Genomic DNA, 23,080 nt, shown 5'->3' on the forward strand with positions numbered 1-23,080 from the left:
CATTCACATGAAAAACATCAAAATGTATTTTTGTTTTAAAAAGTTAAAAAGATGGGGTGCCTGGGTGGTTCAGTCAGTTAAGCACCTGACTTTGGCCCAGGTCATGATCTCATGGTTTGTGAGTTTGAGCCCTGTGTCAGGCTCTGTGTTGACAGCACAGAGCCTGGAGTCTGCTTCAGATTCTGTGTCTCCCTCTCTCTGCCCCCTACCTGTTCTCTCTCACACACAAGTAAATAAACGTTAAAATTTTTAAACAAAAAGTGAAAAAGAAAAAAAAGCAATGACCAGAATGGTATAATTTGATCTCTTCTAAGTGATATACTCACGTACATATATACACAAATACACAACCCTATATGTATATACAATTAGGTATATAAATGACCATTTTGTTGTAAGGAAACAAAACTTAAAAACTCGTAATTTGGGAGGAAAGGAAGTGAAGGTAAGAGGGGGAGTGAGACTTTTATTTTTCAGTTTTCAACAAGTCTGCATTTCTATACAAACAAGGATTATCTAGGCAAGAAATTATGGCCCTTTTCTCAATTTCTTTTCTATACCTCTCTATATTAAAATAAAGGAATAAAAGAAAATTTGAAAGTATTTAATCTGTACTATTTACCATATAACTTAAGGATCTGCTTTTGTGAAAAAAATTAAGTCTTCAGTGGTATTGCTTAAATTTTCTAAATAAGTTATATTCTTTTGCATATAATCCCCAGTATTCTATGAGTCTGGTTCACATGCTTTCTGGAATGAAAAGATTTCTCACTCACTGTTAGCAAACAATACAACCTAGCATTTTGTTGTTGTGAAACAAAGAACATGTAGATTATTTTTATCTAGGTTTATGAGAGTTTAGCTAAGAATCACATCACTTTTTCTATGAAGGACCACATAGTAAATATTTTACATTTGTGAGCCACATATCATCTCTGTCACATATTCTTTTTTTTTTCTAAATAGCAATTTAAAAATATAAAAGTCATTCTTAGCTCATACTGGGTTCTGAACCTGAGGGGCATGCACAATTTACTGCAGAATTCCAGACAGCATTCCACCTCTACACTGGATAAATAACATATGTTCATACGTATATTTAATGGTATTTCTTGAATAGCTATAGATACTTTTAGGATTAACACAAAACAAATTATTTTAAAAAGCATTACTGAATTCATATAAACCTCCTGTCCCTATTAATTTTCTTCATCAGTGGACACCAAAATTGTAACTGGTCTTATGTGGAGTGTTCATTAAATGTCTTAATATTAAAAAGGACTTCTCACACAAAGACTCAGAAAGTGTAACTTCCACCTACTCCCTTAAGGGAATTACTTAAGGTTGCAATTCCTTCAAACAAGAGAAGAAGCCATGAGATCCAGAAGGAGTAGATCAAATTCAGGGAGTAATAATGAAAAGTCTACGAATGAGACTTATACAGAATACCTAGAGGGGAACGACTTTACAGTGAATGAAAAGAATAGAAAAAAATGTGTAAATGTGATAAAGATATATTTTGTAAGGGAAAAAAAGCAATTTAAAAACTGAGAACAAAAAAATCTGAATAAGAAACTTAGGTTCAAATATGAAATAATCTAAAATGTGATATGGTCTTAAGCAGTTAAAGGAGTATAAAGGAAAAAAAAGATTATTTGACCTTGATGATAGGGAAATTCTTTGAGTGGCCCAGGAGTTGTGACATTAGAGTATAAAATAGAAAATGGCAATCTACCATAGGTTTTGTCCCAGCAAAAAAAGGCTTTTATGTCAAAATTATGTAGCTCCTCTTTATTGCTTTTCAATATTTGGATACTTTCTATAGCAAAGTGTAGAGAATCAGTAAGGATTGCAGAACAAAATGGGAATAACACCAATGATAAAGTAAAAGTAAATGTGTTACTGAAAATGGAAGATTCCTTTAAGGGGAAGTAAATGAAAGAGTTGCAGTATTAATATCTTTATCTTACATAACAGAGTATCAAGAAACACAAAAGTTGACAGAACAAAAAGTAGAAGTTAAAATATGTCATTTAAAGTTACAGAACTGGACAGCAACATGCAGAAGAATAAAACTGGACCACTTTCTTAAACCATACATAAAGATAAATTCAAAATGGATGAAGGACCCAAATGTGAGACAGGAAAACATCAAAAATCCTAGAGGAGAAAAAAGGCAACAACCTCTTTGATCTCAGCCACAGCAACTTCTTACTTGACATGTCTCTGAAAGCAAGGGAAATAAAAGCAAAAATGAACGTTGGGACCTCATCAAGATAAAAAGTTTCTGCACAGCAAAGGAAACAATCAACAAAACTAAAAGGCAACCAATGGAATGGGAGAAAATATTTGCAAATGATGTATCAGATAAAGGGTTAGTATCCAAAATCTATAAAGAATTTACCAAACTCAACATCTGAAAAACAAATAATCCAGTGAAGAAATGGGAAGAAGACATGAATAGACAATTTTCAAAAGAAGACATCCAGATGGCTAAGAGACACATGAAAAGATGCTCAACATCGCTCATCATCAGGGCAATACGAATCAAAATCACATTGAGATACCACCTCACACCAGTCAGAGTGGCAAAATTAACAACTCAGGAAACAGATGTTGGTGAGGATGCAGAGAAAGGGGAACCCTCTTGCACTGTTGGTGGGAATGCAAACTAGTGCAGCCACTGTGGAAAACAGTGTGGAAGTTCCTCAAAAAATTAAAAATAGAATTACCCTATGACCCAGCAATAGCACTACTAGGAATTTATCCAAAGAATACAGGAGTGCTGATTTGTAGAGGCACATGTTCCCTGATGTTTACAGCAGCACTAACAACAATAGCCAAATTATGGAAAGAGCCCAAATGTCCATCAACTGATGAGTGGATAAAGAAGATGTCATATATAGATGTGTGTATACATACATACAAAAAGTTGTGTGTGTATGTACGTGTGTATATACACATACATGTACACACACACACACACACACAATGGAATACTACTCAGCAATGGAAAAGAACAAAATCTTTCCATTTGCAACAATGTGGATGGAACTTAAGGGTATTATGCTAAGTGAAATAAGTCAGCCAGAGAAAAACAGATATTATATGTTTTCACTCACATGTGAAATTTGAGAAACTTAACATAAGACCATAGGGGAAGGGAAGGAAAAATAAGTTATAAACAGAGAAGGAGGCAAACCATAAGAGACTCTTAAGTACAGAGAACAAACTAACAGTTGATGGAGGTGGGGGTTAGGGGGGCAGGGGAAAACAGATGATGGGCATTGAGGAGGGCACTTGCTGGGATAAGCACTGGGTGTTGTAATATAAGTCATGAATCATGGGAATCTACTCCTAAAACCAAAACTACACTTTATGTAAGCTAACTTGACAATAAACTTTTAAAAATAAATAAACAAATGAATAAATAAAGTTACAATGATAATAAATATTCTAAAATATTTATATATTTAAATATATTTATTAATATTTTAGTGGTTTATATAATTGATTAATATGAATAAAATATATATTCTTTATCAAATATATTTTTATCACAAAGCTATCAAGTGCTGGGAAGAAAAGAGGAGGGAAGAGAACATTGTTAAGTTAGCCAAATCCTCATGTTTCTCAGCAGAGTCAATGGAGCCAAAGTTATTAAATAAATAAAAGGAGGTACGAGCATTTTATTTGATCACAAAGTGATAAATATGGAAAGATTGGAAAACAGTAGAAAATTCCATAATATCATAAGCTAATTCTTTGAAAGACTAATAAAATAGTAAAATCTCTATCAAGTTTGATGAGAAAGAGAGAAAGAAAAAGTGGAGAAAAGACATAGAACAACAATTTTAGCAAAGAAAAAGGAAATATAACTGTTGTTGAAGTATTTTCACATGATAGTAATATATGTAAATAGCATTATGTGACTGCAGTTGAGATGGATAATCTTACACGTTAGCAATAACCAATTTGAAAAATACAAAAGAAAAAAATTACCATTCATGATAACATATTATGGATATATTAGAATATATAAATATAAATACAGTAAAACCTTGATGTGCAAGCATAATTCATTCCAGAAACATGCTTGTAATCCAAAGCAGTTGTATATCAAAGCAAATTTCCCTATAAGAAATAATGCAAACTCAGATGATTTGTTATACAACCCAAAAATATTCACATAAAACTGATTACAATACTGTAATATAATACAAAATAATAAAGAAAATACAAAATATAAATAAAAATAAACAAATTAGCCTGCACTTTTACCTTTGAAAACCTTCACGACTGCTGTGAGGGAGATAAGAGAGAAGAGGGCTATTGTATGGGACAACTTTCACTATCACTAACAGAATCACTGTTGTATATTGGCTCAATGGAATTTTTTTCTTTTAGTGTAACTTTAACAAGAAACCTATCCAATGACATTTGCTTTTGCCTCCTTTTGATAATTTCACGGAAATGTGACATTGCATTGTCATTAAACAGATTCATCGCTAGCACTGCTACAGTCTTATTTGGGTGGTGCTTTTTTACAAAATTTTGCACTGTTTTCCACATGTTATACATGTCCTTAATCTCATATGAAGTGAGGAATTCCTCCACCCTTTTCTCCTCCTTCTCTGCAGACAAGATGCAGACATAGACTTCTTATAAAATCTTGCAATTTCTACTCTCATACCCCATTCAAACTTCTCAATGATTTCCTTCTTAACTTCCACCATAATTATCTCCTTACCACCTTTCTTTGCACCTTTTTCTGCATGGGGACCATTGTATATGCTCACACAGATGTTGACTAAAGTACAGTATTAATAAACTCTTGTCATATACTGTATTTAACTGGTAACTGGTAATAGGGCAGCAGAGGAAAGGGTCTGTATCTGCAGGCAGCCTGGCCTAGAATAAAGCAAAGCATTCCTAAGCTTATTCTTATATAGAAAAGCAAAGGACTGTTCATAGGTGCTTTGAAGTGACAAAAAATACACTACTGCCAATTGTGGCTACCTTCCAATGTTCTGAAAATCACTGATTTCTGCCAAACAAGGTGGCCTGACTATCTCAGCATGGGAGATGATCACCCACAATCCCACAGTGAGAGAGAAAAAGAGAGAGAGAAGCACTGGCTCAGTTATAATCATGTGATACTTGGCATCATGTACTACTCATATCTTAAGACATCATTCATCTATCAAGTTAAAATTTATTAGAAATGTTTGTTCATCTTGCAGAATTCTTGCAGAACAACTTACAATCCAAGGTTTACTGTATCTATGAAATAACAAGGCATATGTCCAACAAAAATGTGTATTACCCTTATGGAGAAAATTACAAACCTTGTTGGTAAAAGAAGGTTTGAATAAATAGAAATTATGCCTTATTTGGGGGTAAGAAGTCTTGGTATTTTTTAAAATGCCAATTCTCCCTATATTAATATATGAGTATAATGTAATTACAATAAAGTTCCACCAGAGATTATCACATAATTTGATAAAGTAATCTTAAAGTTAATATTTAAGAGTAAAGAGCAAAGAATTTCATAGAATGGGGAGCCCGGTGATGTTAGTTAATCATTGCATCCATTTTATTCTCTGCTGACATTTGCCAATTCTGGACTAAGCTGAAGAATAAAAGTTCTAACATATGAGTAATTGAGTCTTATATGAGTGGAAAAAGAGAATAAGGGGCAATAAATATTTGAAGAAATAATAGCCATGAATTTTCCAAACTTGACAAAAGAAATCAATTCAAAGATTTAAGAAGCTCAGGAAATTGTGAATAGGAAAAATGCAAAGGATATCTAGAAATATCATGGCCACAATGCTAAAACTCAAAGCCAAGAGAACAACTTAAAAGCAATCACAGTGAAGGAAAGGCATATTACTTTCATGATATCAACAATGAGACTGACAGCTCACTTTTCAATCAAAACTACGTAAGTCAACTGACAATGAACAGCACCTTTAAAGTTTACAAAGTGCAAACTTTCAATATGGAATCATTTACCCAGAAGAAAATACCCTCAAAAAATGAAAACAAGACTTCTAAGCTTCCATCCATGTCAATCAAGATGCCAACTACAGCATATTTCTCACACTGATTATAACTACAATCTCTGAGTAGAATACAAAGACAACCACCTAAGTACTCTGAAAAGTAAACATGAGCAAAAAGCCTGTAAACTGAACTCAAAATCTGGACAATGATCTGTAATGAGGGCAAGTTGCATGGTCTTATTTTCCTTCTTTATCTTCAAGCTTTGACTGAGAAAAGTCCCAAGTGGCAGAACTGTGCCATGGGTGTTGAAAGCAAAAATTATCAGAAACAAAACATTACCTCTAGCCATGAAACCAGGAAAAGAGGTTCCTGCATGCAAGACAATTTGTAGAGAAATACCCACTTCCTTTAACCTTTTCCTTATTTCCCTTTTCTCTCCAAGTCCCACCAGTAGGCTGACTAGTTGGAAAATTTTATGGTTGTGATGGTGATGACACAGGCACCTAGAACCCTGAGAAAAGATTCATCTGTCTGAATAGAAATATTGTAAAAATGGGCTCCCACTGCCCAAATAATGTGGAGGAATTCCCTGATATTTTTTCACCTTCTTCTTTCTCACCAATTTGCCTGCAAGGTGGCCCCAGTCTCACAGAACTGCATGAAAACACAGGGGAATTAACCAGAAAATTAATAAAAGAAAGATGTCTGGAAAATTCTCCTAAATACTTGGAAATTATACCACACTATAAAAAACTTTTAGGGAAATTAATGAATACACTGAACAGAGCAAAAATGGAACTAGAATATATCAAAATTTGTGGGATACAACCAAAATAGTGCTTAAAGAGAAAACTGTGAGCTTTAATTGCTTCATGTAAAGTGAAGAAAGGTTTTACATCATTAATATGAGCTACAAAAAGAAAAGCAAATAGAATCCAAAGCTAATAGGAAGAGAAAGATAATAATGAATAGAAATGAATAAATTGAAAAAACTAGATAAAATCAAATAAAAAACTAGTTCTTTGAAAAAATCAATAAAATTGACAAAATTCTCAAAAAATGACCAATAACACTATGGAGAAAGACACAAATTACCAATTTCAAGAATTAAAGACAAGAATTAATAGAAACCATATAAACATTAAAAGGAAAATAAGATATTATGAACAACTTGTAAATTCAAGCATTTACATAAAATGGAAGCATGCTTTGACATACAGAAACTACCAAAATTCACTCAGTAAAAGTATATTATAGGAATAGTCATACATCTAGCATTACATTCTAAAGAAACTGAATTCATAGTTTAAGACTTTCCAATAAAGAACACAGGCTCAGATGGTTTCACTGGTGAAACCAATTCTACATCAGTGAACACTTAAGTAAAAAATACCAACTCAACACAATGTCTACCAGAAAACAGAAGAGAACAGTTTTCAACTAATTTTAATAGACCAGCATCACCCTGATGCCAAAAAAACAAAGAAATTACAAGAAATAAAAAATACGTACTAATATCTCTTATGAAAACATTTTTAAAATCCCCAAGAAAATATTAACAAATTAAATTCCAAATGTAAATATATATAAAAAATAACATGATCAAATGGAGTTTATCCCAGTAATGGAAGCCTGATTTAATGTTCAAAATTCAATCAATGTAATTCACAAAATCAACAGGCTAAAGAAGAAAAATTACATTCATTTCAGTAGAGGAAGATAAAGCATTTAACAAATTCAACCTCCGTTTATGATTAAAAACTCTTAGAAAACTATGAATAGAAGAGTTCTTCCTTGATAAAGGGCATCTACAAAAAAATTTCCAACTCTTAGAGCAAGTTAGAGCTTTTCATTATTCAGCTTTTCATTGCTTAGTATATTATTAGCTGTGGGCCTTGTTAGGCAAGAAAAAAAAAGCCATCTAAATTAGAAAGGAAGAAGTAAAATTTTCTGTGTTTACAAATGGCATGACCTTAAACATAGAAATCCTAAGTAAGGGCTCTACAAAAAAAAATTTTTATAACTAATAACCAAATTCAGTAAAGTCTCAGAATACAAAATCAACATACAAAATTCATTTGCATCTCTATACAATAACAACAATCTGTCCAAAAAAATAAATTAAGAAAACAATTCCATTTAGACTAGCATTAAAAGCAATAAAATACTTAGGAATAAATTTAACCAGGTGAAAGACTTGTGCACTGAAAACTACAAAACAATGATGAAATAAATGTCAAAAGATACAAATAAATGGAAGGACATTCTATGTTCTTGAACCAGAAGGATTAATATTGTTAAAATATCCATACTTCACCAAATGTTCTAAAGATACAATGCAATCTCCACTCCAATCCCAATGGAACTTTTTACAGAAATACAAAAACAATCCTAAAATTAATTTGAAACCATAAAAGACTTCAAATAGCCAAAGCAATTTTGAGAAAGAACAAAGCTGGAGGTACCACATTCCCTATTTCAAAACATATTACAAAGCGACAGTAATCAAAACACTATGATACTGGCATAAAAGCAGACATAGAGACTAATAGAACAGAAAAGACTGCCCAGAAACAGGACCATAAACATATATTCAACTGATCTTCAACAAGTGTGCCAAGAATATGCAGTGGGGAAAAGATAGTCCATTCAATAAATTATATTGGGGAAAGTTGGATATCCATATGCAAAAGATTAAAACTGGACAGGGCAAAGATGGCAGCGTAGGAGGACGCAGGGCTCACCTTGTCCTGCTGATCGCTTAGACTCCACCCACATCAGCCTAAATAACCCAGAAAACCGCGGGGAGACTAGCAGAATGGACTCTCCGGAGCCAAGTGCAGACAAGAGGTCCATGGAAGAGGGTAGGAAGGGCAGAGAGGCGGTGCATGCTACACGGACTGGTGGGAGGGAGCCGGGCGGTGGAGGGGCAGCCTGCCTGGCAAGGCAGATCCCCTGAAGTCTGGCTTGGAAAAGTGGAGGGGCCAGACTCCATGAGTTCTGACAGCCAGCAGGACTTAACATCTGGAATGTTATAAGTCAACAGCTCTGCTCAGAGAGCAGGAGGGTGAGAGGACACTGGGAGGGAGAGGTGTTGAGCCCGGAAGACAGAGCTCAGCTCAGCAGGGAACAAAGGCACTGGCAAGCGCCATCTCCCTCTCCCATCCACCAGCCAAAATCCCAAAGGGAACCAGTTCCTGTCACCAAACTTGCTTGCACCAGGCAAATGACCAATGCTGTGCTTCTGTGGATCCATGCTTCCGAAGGGCCTGCCTCCCTCCCGGTGCTGCAGGGCCCCTCCTGCAGGGGATCACCACTGGCAAAGCTAGCTAAGCCTACCCCTCCCACCCCTGTGCACCTTATGGATCCACCCTGTCTAATACACCCTTAGCCAGATCCCATCGAAGCAGCACCACAAGCCTGGCAGTGTTCAAGCAGCCCAGACAGGGGCCACACCACTCCACAGTGAGTCCTGCCCCTGGAAGAGGGGAAGATAAGGTACATACCAGTCTGACTGTGGTGTGGCCCCAGCGGTGGGCTGGGGGCAGACATCTGGTCTGACTGCGGCCCCTCCCACCAACACAAGTTTCTCCAGACACCACAGGGGAAGTGCCCTGCAGGTTGGAGCTACCACAGGGACTAATTAAAATGATGAAATGGAAGAATTCTTCTCAAAAGAAACTCCAGGAAGTAGTGACAGCTAACGAATGATCAAAACCAATTTAAGCAATATAAGGGAACAAGAATTTAGAATAATAGTCATAAGATTAATCGCTGGGCTTGAAAAAAGCATAGAGGACAGCAGAGAATCCATTGCTACAGAGATCAAGGGACTAAAAAATAGTCATGAGGAATTTAAAAATGCTATAAATGAGGTACAAAATAAAATGGAGGTGGCCATAGCATGAATTGAAGAGGCGGAGGAGAGAATAGGTGAATTAGAAGATAAAATTATGGAAAAAGAGGAAGCTGAGAAAAAGAGAGATAAAAAAATCCAGGAGTATGAGGGGAGAATTAGAGAACTAAGTGATGTAATCAAATGGAACAATATCCGTATCATAAGAATTCTAGAAGAAGAAGAAGAGAGAGAAAGGGGCTGAAGGTGTACTTGAACAAATCATAGCTGAGAACTTCCCTGATCTGGGGAAGGAAACAGGCATTAAAATCCAAGAGGTACAGAGAACTCCCTTCAGATGTAACTTGAACTGATCTTCTGCATGTCATATAGTGAAACTGGCAAAATACAAGGATAAAGAGAGAATTCTGAAAGCAGCTAGGTATAAACAGGCCCTAACATACAAAGGAAGACACATAAGGGTAGTAGCAGACCTATCTATTGAAACTTGGCAGGCCAGAAAGGAATGGAAGGAAATCTTCAATGTATGAACAGAAAAAATATGCAGGCAAGAATCCTTTTTCCAGCAAGTCTGTCATTCAGAATAGAAGGAGAGATAAAGGTTTTCCCAAACAAACAAAAACTGAAAGAATTCACACCACTAAACCAGCCCTACAAGATATCCTAAGGAAGACTCTGTGGGTGAAATGTTGCAAGGACCACAAAGTACCAGAGACATCACTACAAGCATGAAACCTACAGATATCACAATGACTCTAAACCCTTATCTTTCAATAATAACACTGAATGTAAATGGACTAAATGTTCCAACCAAAAGACAGAGGGTATCAGAATGGATAAAAAACCAAGACCCATCCATTTTCTGTCTACAAGAGACTCATTTTAGACCTGAGGACACCTTCAGATTGAAAGTGAGGGGATGGAGAGCTATCTATCATGCTACTGGAAGTCAAAAGAAAGCTGGAGTAGCCATACTTATATCAGATAAACTAGACTTTAAATTAAAGCCTGTAACAAGAGATGAAGAAGGGCATTATATAATAATTACAGGGTCTATCCATCAGGAAGAGCTAACAATTATAAATGTCTATGCACTGAATATGGGATCCCCAAATATATAAAACAATCACAGACATAAACAACCTTATTGATAAGAATGTGGTAATTGCAGGGGACTTTAATACTCCACTTACAACAATGGATAGATCATCCAGACACAGAATCAATAAAGAAACAAAGGCTCTGAATAATACAGATGGACTTGACAGATATATTTAGAACTCTGCATCCCAAAGTAACTGAATATACCTTCTTCTCAAGTGCACATGGAACATTCTGTAAGACAGATCACATACTGGGTCACAAAACAGCCCTTAATAAGTATAAAAGAACTGAGATCATACCATGCACACTTTCAAACCACAGTGCTATGAAACTTGAGATCAACCACAGGAAAAGGTCTGGAAAACCTCCAAAAGCATGGAGGTTAAAGAACACCTACTAAAGAATGAATGGATCAACCAGGCAATTAGAGAAGAAATTTAAAAATATATGTAGACAAATGAAAATGAAAATACAACAATCCAAACGCTTTGGGATGCAGCAAAGGCAGTCCTGAGAGGAAAATACATTGCAATCCAGGCCTATCTCAAGAAACAAGAAAAATCCCAAATACAAAATCTAACATCATACCTAAAGGAAATAGAAGCAGAACAGTAAAGACACCCCAAACCCAGCAGAAGAAGAAAAATAATAAAGATCAGAGCAAAAATAAACAATATAGAATCTAAAAACATAGTAGAGCAGATCAATGAAACCAAGAGTTGGTTTTTTTAAAAAATAAACAAAATTGATAAACCTCTAGCCAGGCTTCTCAAAAAAAGAAAAGGGAGATGACCCAAATAGATAAAATCATGAGTGAAAATGGAATTATTACAACCAATCCCTCAGAAATACAAACAATTATCAGGGAATACTATGAAAAATTATATGCCAACAAACTGGACAACCTGGAAGAAATAGAAAAATTCCTAAGCACCCACACACTTCAAAACTCAAACAGGAAGAAATAGAAAATTTGAACAGACCCATAACTAGTGAAGAAATTTAATCAGTTATCAAAAATCTCGCAACAAATAAGAGTCCAGGACCAGATGGCATCCCTAGGGAATTCTACCAGGCATTTAAAGCAGAGATAAAACCTATCCTTCTCAAGCTGTTCCAAAAAATAGAAAGGGAAGGAAAATTTCCAGACTCATTCTGTGAAGCCAGCATTACTTTGATTCCCAAACCAGACAGAGACCCAGCAAAAAAGAAGAACTACAGGCCAATGTCCCTGATGAATATGGATGCAAAATTCTCAACAAGATACTAGCAAATCAAATTCAACAGCATACAAAAAGAATTATTCACCATGATCAAGCGGGATTCATTCCTGGGCTGCAGGGCTGGTTCAATATTCGCAAATCAATCAATAGGATACATCACATGAATAAAAGAAAAGATAACAACCATATGATCCTGTCAATCAATGCAGAAAAAGAATTTCACAAAATTCAGCATTCTTTCTTAACAAAACCCCCCAAGAAAGCCAGGATAGAAGGAACATACTTAAAGATCATAAAAGCCATTTATGAAAAGCCCACAGCTAATATCATTCTCAATGGGGAAAAACTGAGTTTCCCCCTGAGATCAGGGATGTCCACTCTCACCACTGTTGTTTAACATAATGTTGGAAGTTCTAGCATCAGCAATCAGACAACAAAAGGTAATCAAAGGCATCAAAATTGGCAAAGATGAAGTCAAGCTTTTACTTTTTTCAGATGACATGATACTATACATGGAAAACCCGACAGACTCCACCAAAAGTCTGCTAGAACTCACACATGAATTCAGCAAAGTCGCAGGATACAAAATCAATGCACAGAAATCAGTTGCATTCTTATAAACAAATAATGAAGCAACAGAAAGACAAATAAAGAAACTGATCCCATTCACAATTGCACCAAGAAGCATAACATACCTAGGAATAAATCTAACCAAAGATGTACAAGATCTGTATGCTGAAAACTATAGAAAGCTTATGAAGGAAATTGAAGATGATACAATGAAATGGAAAAACATTCCATGCTCATGGATTGGAAGAACAAATATTGTTAACATCTCAATACTACCCAAAACAATCTACACATTCAATGCAATCCCAATCAAAATTGCATCGGCATTCTTCTCAAAGCTAGAACAAGCAATCCTAAAATTTGTATGGAACCACAAAAGACCCCGAATAGCCAAAGTAATACTGAAGAAGACCAAAGTGGGGGGCATCACAATCCCAGACTTTAGCCTCTACTACAAAGCTGTAATCATCAAGACAGCATGGTATTGGCACAAAAACAGACACATAGACCAATGGAATAGAATACAGACTCCAGAATTGGACCCACAAAAGTATGGCCAACTCATCTTTGACAAAGCAGGAAAGAATATCCAATGGAAAAAAGACAGTCTCTTTAACAAATGGTGCTGGGAGAACTGGACAGAAACATGCAGAAGGATGAAACTAGACCACTTTCTTACACCATTCACAAAAATAAACTCAAAAAGGATGAAGGACCTGAATGTGAGACAGGAAACCATGAAAACCCTAGAAGAGAAAGCAGGAAAAAACCTCTTTGACCTCAGCTGCAGTAATTTCTCACTTGAAACATCTCCAAAGGCAAGGGAATTAAAAGCAAAAGTGAACTATTGGGACCTCATGAAGATAAAAAGCTTCTGCACTGCAAAGGAAACAATCAACAAAACCAAAAGGCAACAGACAGAATGGGAAAAGGTATTTGCAAATGACATATCGGACAAAAGGCTAGTATCCAAAATCTATAAAGATCTCACCAAACTCCACACCCAAAAAACAAATAATCCATTGAAGAAATGGGCAGATGACATGAATAGACACTTCTCTAAAGAAGATATCCAGATGGCCAACAGGCACATGAAAAGATGCTCAATATCACTCCTCATCAGAGAAATACAAATCAAAACTGCACTCAGATATCACCTCACGCCAGTCAGAGTGGCTAAAATGAACAAATCAGGAGACTATAGATGCTGGAGAGGATGTGGAGAAATGGGAACCCTCTTGCACTGTTGGTGGGAATGCAAAATGGCGCAGCTGCTCAGGAAAACAGTGTGGAGGTTCCTCAGAAAATTAAAAATAGATCTACCCTATGACCCAGCAATTGCACTGCTAGGAATTTACCCAAGGGATACAGGAGTACTGATGCATAGGGGCACTTGTACCCCAATGTTTATAGCAGCACCTTCAACAATAGCCAAATTATGGAAAGAGCCTAAATGTCCATCAACTGATGAATGGATAAAGAAATTGTGGTTTATGTATACAATGGAATACTACTTGGCAATGAGAAAGAATGAAATATGGCCTTTTGTAGCAATGTGGATGGAACTGGAGAGTGTTATGCTAAGTGAAATAAGTCATACAGAGAAAGACAGATGCCATATGTTTTCACTCTTATGTGCATCCAGAGAAACTTAACAGAAGACCATGGGGGAGGGGAAGGGGAAAAAAGTTACTGAGAGGGAAGGAGGAAAACCATAAGAGACTCTTAAAAACTGAGAATAAACTGAGGGTTGACGGGGGGTGGGAGGGAGGGGAGGTGGGTGATGGGCATTGAGGAGGGCACCTGTTGGGATGAGCACTGGGTGTTGTTTGGAAACCAATTTGACAATAAATTTCATATTTAAAAAAAGACTAAAACTGAACCTTTGTTTCACACTATACATAAAAATAAACTTGGGGCGCCTGGGTGGCGCAGTCGGTTAAGCGTCCGACTTCAGCCAGGTCACAATCTCGTGGTCTGTGAGTTCAACCCCGCGTCAGGCTCTGGGCTGATGGCTCAGAGCCTGGAGCCTGTTTCCGATTCTGTGTCTCCCTCTCTCTCTGCCCCTCCCCCGTTCATGCTCTGTCTCTCTCTGTCCCAAAAATAAATAAACGTTGAAAAAAAATTTTTTTTAAATAAACTCAAAATGAATTGAAGACTTAAATGTAAAACCTGAAACCATAATACTCTTAGAAAAAAAACATAGGAGAAATGTTTCTAGATATTGGATGGGGCAATGATTTCCTGGATATGGCATCAAAAAAGCACAGACAACAAAAGCAAAACTAGACAAATTAGATTAGATCAAACTAAAAAGCTTCTGCACAGCAAAAAAAAAAAAAAAAAAAACAAAAAAAAAACAAAAAAAAAAAAAAAACAAAAAAAAAAACAATTAACAAAATGAAAAGCCAACCTACAATGGGAAAAATATTTTCAGACCATATATCATATAAGAGGTTAATATCCAAAATATATTTGGCAATGTTATAACTCAACAGAAACAAACCACAAATAACTCAATTTAAAAATGGGCGAAGGACCTGAATACACATTTCTCCAAAGAAGACATACAAATGGCCAATAGGGATATGAAAATGTGTACAACATCACTAGTCATCAGGGAAATGCAAATCAAAACGACAATAAGCTGTCACCTCACACCTGTTAGGATACCATTGTCAAAAAAACAAAGAAGAAGAAGTGTTGGCGAGGACGTGGAGAAAAGGGAATGCTTGTACACTTTTGGTGGGAATGTAAATTAGTGGAAAACAATATGGAGGTCCCTTAAAAATTAAAAATAGAATTATCAGGGCACCTGGGTGGCTCAGTTGGTTAAACATCTAAGTCTTGATTTCAGCTCAGGTCACAAACTCACAGTTCATAGGTTCAAGCCCTGCATCAGGCTCCACACTAACAGTGCAGAGCCTGCTTGGGATTCTCTCTCTCTGTCTCTCCCCCACTTGTGTGCACATGTGTGTTCATGCTCTCTCTCACTCAAAAATAAACAAGTAAACTTAAAAAAAAACTTTAAAAAATAGAATTACCATTTGATCTAGAAATTTCACTTTTGGATACATATCCAAAGGAATTGAAATCTGGGTCTCAAAGAGACATCTGCACTTTCACCTTCATTACAGCATTATGCACAATAGCCAAGATATGGAAACAAACCTAAATATCCATCAATAGTTAAATGGATAAAGTAAATGTGGCATATAGATACAATGGAATATTACTCAGCCTTTAAAAAGAAGGAAATTCTGCCATTGTAAGGCTGAAAAATACCCCATTGTATGCTTGCACCACATTTTCTTTTTGCTGTTGTTCAGGAAGCATTTTATTGTTGCTCCAAGGTTAGGAATTTTCACTGACAGAGAATCAACACTTTCAGAAAATTTCCCACAAAGCCCTGCTTAGCTTCTGAAACTTGGTTTTCACAGATGTATCAGCATATTTCTCTCCAGTACAGACAATCAGTGCACCCATGATTGACAGTTCAGTCTTAACTTCCAATTTCAGCCTTTACTTAGGAAGGTCTTCAGTACTGTTTTTAATTCATAGAGTGGATTCATCTAAAGGAGGTGCAATGGTAACTGTGCAAGGGACTTCTCCAGGGTGGATGCTCATCACGATTGACAAGGCAGAAATGGCTCCAGGGATAGTGTTCAAGTGACCATTTTCAACAAGCAAATTGACCAGGTTAGATGTGAGGAGATAGAACCTCTCTTTTGCTTTCATGTCATTTAGGCTTTTCACTTTCACTGAACACTTTATGCAGGGATTCATAACAAAGCAGTCATTTTGGGTTCTTTCAAGATTGTGCTCTCAACAATTCCTTATCTACTTTATTCTGTTTAGATGCTGAATAAATAGCGGTGGCATACAGACCTTTGATACCATATATCTGAAACGGTTGCCTCACAAGTTTGGCAAACAGCCTGACCACAGATGTACTATACTAAAGTATGGCACCTGCAGGGAGAGCCCAGAAAGTGCTGGGGTGGCCATTTTCTCTGGGCAGCTGTAGATCCACGTACCACCTTTTCTTTACCCACTTAACTGTTAATGGATATTTAGGTTGCTAGAATAGATTAATCTGGTGGACATTATGCTAAATGAAATAGTCCAGACATAGAAAGAAAAAGCCTATATGATCTCACTTATATGTGCCATCTAAAACAGTCAAACAAGGGCACCTGGGTGACTCAGTCAGTTAAGCGTTGGACCTCGGCTCGAGTCATGATCTCATGGTTCGTGTTGGGCTCTGTGCTAATAGCTCAGATCCTGGAGCCTGCTTCAGATTTTGTGTCTTCCTTTCTGTCCCTCCCCTGCTCACACTCTCTCTCTCTCTCTCTCTCTCTCTCTCTCTCTCTCTCTCTCAAAAATAAACATTAAAAACATTTTTTAAATAAAAAATAAAATAGTCAAACAGAAACAGTACAATGGTGGTTGTGAGGGGTTGGGGGAGATAAATGGGGAAGTGTTCATCAAAGAGTACGAAGTTTCAGTTATGCAAAATAAATAAGTTCTGGAGATCCACTGTATGATACAGGGCCACTGATTAACAATACTGTATACTTAAAATCTTGCTAGGAGGGGATATATTATTTTAAGTGCTCTTACCACTAAAAGACAAACAAACAACACCTCTTTCCAAAGTCAAGGGGGTGGAGAAAACTTTTTGAGATAATAAATAAGATTATGGCGCTAATAGTGATGATAGTTTCATGGGTATATACTTATCTCTAAACACATAAAGTTGTATATATCAAATATCTACAGCTTTTTATATGTCATTAAAACCTCAATAGAGTGGCTTAATAAAATTCACCTACTAATTTCATATTTAATGGGGAAAGACCGAATGTTATGTTGTTTGCAGTAACAATAAATAAGAAACAACTTAAATGTCCATCAGTAAGAACTGATAAGTAATTTAAAGAAAACGAACTAGAGATACATGTATTAGGAGAGAGAAATCTCAAAAACATAAGCAGAATAAAAAAAGGCAAGTTGCAGAATGATATAGATTGTCAAAATATAAAAATAACATCATACATTCACTATGGAAATACATTGCAGCATTATATAACATACTATGTATATACGTGTGCATATGTCTCTCTACATGTATATAGGTACATCTATGTGTATCATGTATGTAGTATAAGTAAAATAAAAATGTGGACAAATGTAAGTTAAAAATTCAGTGCTTAGTGGTTACCTATGTGTTGAGATGTAGGACAGTGGGATTGGAAAGGAACACTCAGGTGGCTTTAACTATATGAGATGTTTTCTCTCAGAAAAAATAAAGATCTGAAGCAAATATGTCCATATGTAAAGACTTCTCAATCTTAACAAAGATAGTTATTGGTGAGTAGGTGGTATTTATTTCATTATTCTCTATACACTTTTTGTGTAGTTTGTTTTTTTCCTAATAAAATTACTAAAAAAAGGTTTAACATACTTATTTTAATGAAAAAGGTTGCCTCTGGAGAGGGGCTAAGATAAGTGGTGGCAGAAAGGTAAGGAGAAGGAGACTATTGCTTTTCATCATAAGCAACTCTGCACTATTTGATTTGTAACCTTGTGATTTACAACTATAATAAAAAGATTTTTTTTTTTAATTTTAGACAGAGGGAGAGAAAGAATACATGCTAGCCAGAAAGGGGCAGAGAGATAGGGGAAGAGAGAATTCCAAGCAGGCTCCATTTCCATTGCAGAACCCAAAGTGAAGCTTGATCCCATGGCCGTGAGATCATGACCTGAGCTAAAATCAAGAGTCAGATGCTTAACTGGCTGAGCCACCCAGGTGCCTCTAATAAAAAGATTTTTATTTGTTTTAATGAAAGATGGTCTTTTACTGGAAGAGTTTAAGACCACTTTATAGATTCTAAACTCTTGGAGGCCTTGATCTTACTTGTCCTTGTGTTCTTGAGTCTAGCTGCAGTGCCCAGCACCTAGAGTGTAGTCAGTACATATTTATTGTTTGCTGTATTTTATTTCCTAAAGATTATAGTCCATTTTTATTTCTCTGTTTTCTAATCACTGGTAACAAATTTACTCCTTAGTTACACCATTTAACTCTGTGGTACTTCAGATTCCTTATTTTTCAAGTGTAAATAATAATATCTGTCTTGCCTACTTCCCAAACCTATTTTAAATTTCAAACAAGAAAACAGATATCAATTTTCTTGAAAATTATAAAGCATATTTGAATTGAAAAAAAATGTATATCACTGAAAGACTGGGAAGAATTCCCAAGAAATCATACCATCACATTAATATCCACAGTCCAACCTCTTCCATAACATGTTAGTAACCATAAAAAAAAAGTCTTACTTCCATATATGTGTCTTGAAGCCTCTAAATATGGCGTGTTCTGGTGGAGTGGAGGTGGAGGTGGCAGTTATGATTCTGGTTAGGGACATTATGAAAATTGGCTTCTTTAGTCATGAAAAAATATTTTCTTAGGGAGATATTTCTTAAGATGCCATGATGACACACTAACCAGTTTTTTGGCAAAGGTCCCATTGAGCCAGTGGTAAATCTTACTATATGGCAGTAAGAAGTACAACACTTCTTACTTGACTTAAAACCATTTTGGCTCTAGGGCAGACTCAGCTCTCCCATGAGGGAGGGGTGGGGATGCTAAATAATTCAGGGAAAAGAAATGATTATTCAGAGATATGGGGCATCTCTCCAAATATTGTGATTCTAATGGGGAACAATAAAGAACTGATCCAGAGAAGGAGGGAGAGGGTTAATGGAAAAGGTCACTAAATACTTGTTGGCACTGATTTAGTCACTTGGGTATTGAGTGTAATCAATGATGAGACATGGTCCTTGCTTTCAAGGAATTTATAGGCTGTGGATACTTGGATACAACCAGCAGATTATCAACATGGAATAGAATAATGAGACAGAAACATATGCACTAGTCATGTTGGTCACATACAAAAGCCACACTTTTATATTGCATTAGTTTTCTCTTGGATGTAAAGGTGGAACGTTGTTGCTAGGAATCTTTGTCCAGAAATGGCATGGATAGACAAATTGCTTTGCCAAGGCCACTGAAAGAGCGATAGTGCACACACTCGGTGATCTATATCTCATGTGCCTAGGGGAAGCCCAAATGCGCCTCTCATGGCTACAGGGAGTTGTCAGTTTATAATTTTATTGTGTTCCAAAGACTCATTTATCAGTCAGCTGTGGGAAATCTGGCATATATATTCACACAGAAACAAAACCACAAATGGGGGTCATTTTTTAGACAGGCCAGGAAAGGTTGTACAAACCCATTTTAATTAAAAAAATTGTAGTAATAATGGTATGGTAGAGCCTGATTCCTATGTGTACAATATATGTGTGTGTTTGTATATTTTGAATTTGAATTGGAGATGCCCGGATCCTCTTTCTCTGGATACAGCCCCTCAGACAATTTCATTTGCTAGTATTGAACATGAAGATTCACTGATCTTAAGCAATGACTCTGTGTGAGTGTGTATGTGTGTGCCATGAAATATGCCGCTCAGAAATCCTTCTACATGGAGTATAACCAATTATCTGCTCCAGCTGCTGCCCTTCTGCATTCACAACTGTGTTCATGCTGAGTCTCTATTTCCCATGAGCTGTTTTTCCCAGACAGTGACTAAACATGGTGATCAAAGGTACTAAAGTGTGCCCATTCCAGCAAGTTGCAGGACTCCTACAAACAAATTTGGCTTGAGGATTTCCCATCAGCATGACAGAATCATTCTTTTTGGAACTGTGCTATAGTCTAAGACTCTGTATGCCCTATTCTTTCTTTCCTCTCTCCACAGACATCAAGGCTCTCTTCCCCTTTTAAAACTACCCATGCTTCCAATCCCTGGCATATATAATCCTATCTTTGTGTCTGCTTCTTGACATACTCAAACTACTGCAAATGAGAATGAGAAAGGTCCAAGTAAGATGGGGAATTGGGACTGGCTCACTCACCACCTTGTAGGAAAGAAGAATACCATCCTGAATGTGGTATGTGGGTGTTAAAGATTTCACTGGTGATGACATGAGACAAGAGGCACCTTTGTTTATAAAGGCACGCTTATATCCTGTGGTAGAAGAGCAGACAAAGCTAAATAGAAAACTGAAGGTCAGATCCTCACAGGGCTTCACAGAGACATTTGAATGCTTAATTGAGATAGGTCTGTTATCACATCAGGACTCAGAATGGAAAAATACAGTATCCTGAAATATGGGTTAGGGATATTTGGATTGATGCCCAGATGTTGGAGCTGAATATGCCCCTGAGGCCCCAGAGCTTACAAGGTGGTCCCCTCTTCGCCAGTAAGAGGTTGCACTTGCTCTGTGTTGCAGAACAGTGCAGAAGACTTTCCCTTTAAGACAGCAGTTTTCCTCTTCAGAAATGCCCCATCTTCTCTCCTGGCTGAAAGGCTGATGCCTGGACTGAAGCCCAGCACTACCCAGTTAAGGAAATTAAGATACTCCACAGTCCAGGAGTTGAGAGAATTAGCTAGCATGTATCAACGGGAACCAGGGCTATATTCCTGGGATTAAATTTTGAAGATGCCTGATCAAGAGGGCCAGAATTTAAGACTGGATGATCAAGAATTCATTGACTCGGGGATGTTTGCTTGGAACATGGAATTTAACACCCCAGCAAGGATTTGAGAATGGTGCAAATTCACTGCTGAGATAATATTTAGAAGCCTAGAAAGAGTAGTGGCTATGTTGAGCAGAGTAGAAGTGCCTGAGTTGCCCTGGCAGATAGTAGAAGGAAGAATAAAAGAGACTGAGGGAAGAGGTCATGCTAGAATGGATATATTAATAAGACTGGAACACCCACCAGAGGAGTAGGGTGCATAGAAGAAGCCAAATGACACCATTCCACCAAGGCCATTTGAAATGTGTGGTGGAAAAAAAAAAAAAAAGAAAGAAATGTGCTGGTGAGAGGGGTACAGCATCACTAATAAGTTCAGTGGTGACTATTAGCCACAGGTCAGGTTTGGGTTTGTCAATAGGCATGAAGTTGGGATGATGGGGGCCAAAGGATTAGAGCTCAAGTGGTGGTACTTCAACTGTAAAAACCCAAAAAGTTACAATTATTATGATGGCCAGCAAGGTTAGAGGGGCAGCCAAGAGGATCTAACCAGCAGGGAATTGTGAAGATGGTTAATAAAGCATGACATGCTCATCCCTAATGTGGGCAGCCAACAAGAGTATTATTTAAATATCTACAACTACAAAAAGACAAAAATGGATGAGCAGGAAGTTGAGGATGATTTCCCCAATGAAAAGTTCCTAACCCCTTGCTAGTTGTTGGTTCTGAGCCAATTTTTAGATCCAGAATCTGCTGACTGAAGACATGGCCAGATCTTTAGGAGTAACACTGTAGCATCAGGTAATGATTCTCCTTCCCGCCCCCCCCCCCACAAAAAAGTACCTATAGTCATTTACTCAGATAACTGTACACTGAAGAAAAGAAAGCACCCACACATTCTGAGGAATATTTAGTACAGAGCTGAGTGGACAGTGATACTTGGAGACTCAAGGTGTCAACATGGCCCTCATATTAGAATGGAGATTATTAAGGTCAGGTAATAAATGGAGTCCTAGAATTGTGCCTAATGAAAATTAGATGTCTATTATTGATTGATTGATTTGATTTACTATAGGAAGGAGTATGGAAAATAAAGAGAAAGATTCTAGCCCTTGGACATGGCTACAGAAAGTGATCTTCCATGTGTAAGTTCTAGAAGCAAAAATATCATTAGCAAAAAGTGCTGAGTATGAGGCTGGAACTCTGAATAGAAATTTATTAGACACTAGAGGCTTCTAGGAAAAATGAAAATTGCAAGGACAGCCCTTCCATTAGGCTGCAGTAAGCTAATGAGAACAGCAAAGAATTATGACTGATTAAGGAAGATCTATTTCTGCTTCTTGTTGAGGCCCTTAACTTCCATTTTGCTGCTTTCTATTTAAAAGCTTACTTTTGGTGGCCTGTTCTTGAGATCCTAGCCAGAAGTATAAGAACCTTCACCCAGAGTCAAGGCTATTCTTTATGTAAGAAGTATTAAATTCAGTAGACATGGCAAGAATCTGTTCCTTTATGGTTTAATTATTTTTCTACTATAATATTATTTCCATATATTTTCTCTGGGTTTTTAAAAAATGAAGCTCTAGGATTTTAATACTTTGCAACTCAGAACCTGTAGGTTCATTGAGATACCAAAACTACCAATGCATCAATGAGTACACCATTAATAGACAATAAGAGGCCCAATTTTTAGATTAGCTCTCTTTTTCTAAACCAGTC

General features: G+C 36.7%; 1 protein-coding gene and 1 pseudogene across 2 annotated transcripts in view; both read right to left on the reverse strand.

Annotated features, from left to right (window-relative positions):
• Positions 1-23,080, reverse strand: part of HPSE2 (heparanase 2 (inactive)) — a 671,933-nt gene that overhangs the window by 266,864 nt on the left and 381,989 nt on the right. The gene's annotated exons all lie outside the window — the stretch shown is intronic.
• LOC123576925 lies at positions 16,084-16,893 on the reverse strand (annotated as a pseudogene).

Source organism: Leopardus geoffroyi, chromosome D2 (genome assembly GCF_018350155.1).
Source record: "Leopardus geoffroyi isolate Oge1 chromosome D2, O.geoffroyi_Oge1_pat1.0, whole genome shotgun sequence".
NCBI classification, from domain to species: Eukaryota; Metazoa; Chordata; class Mammalia; order Carnivora; family Felidae; genus Leopardus; species Leopardus geoffroyi.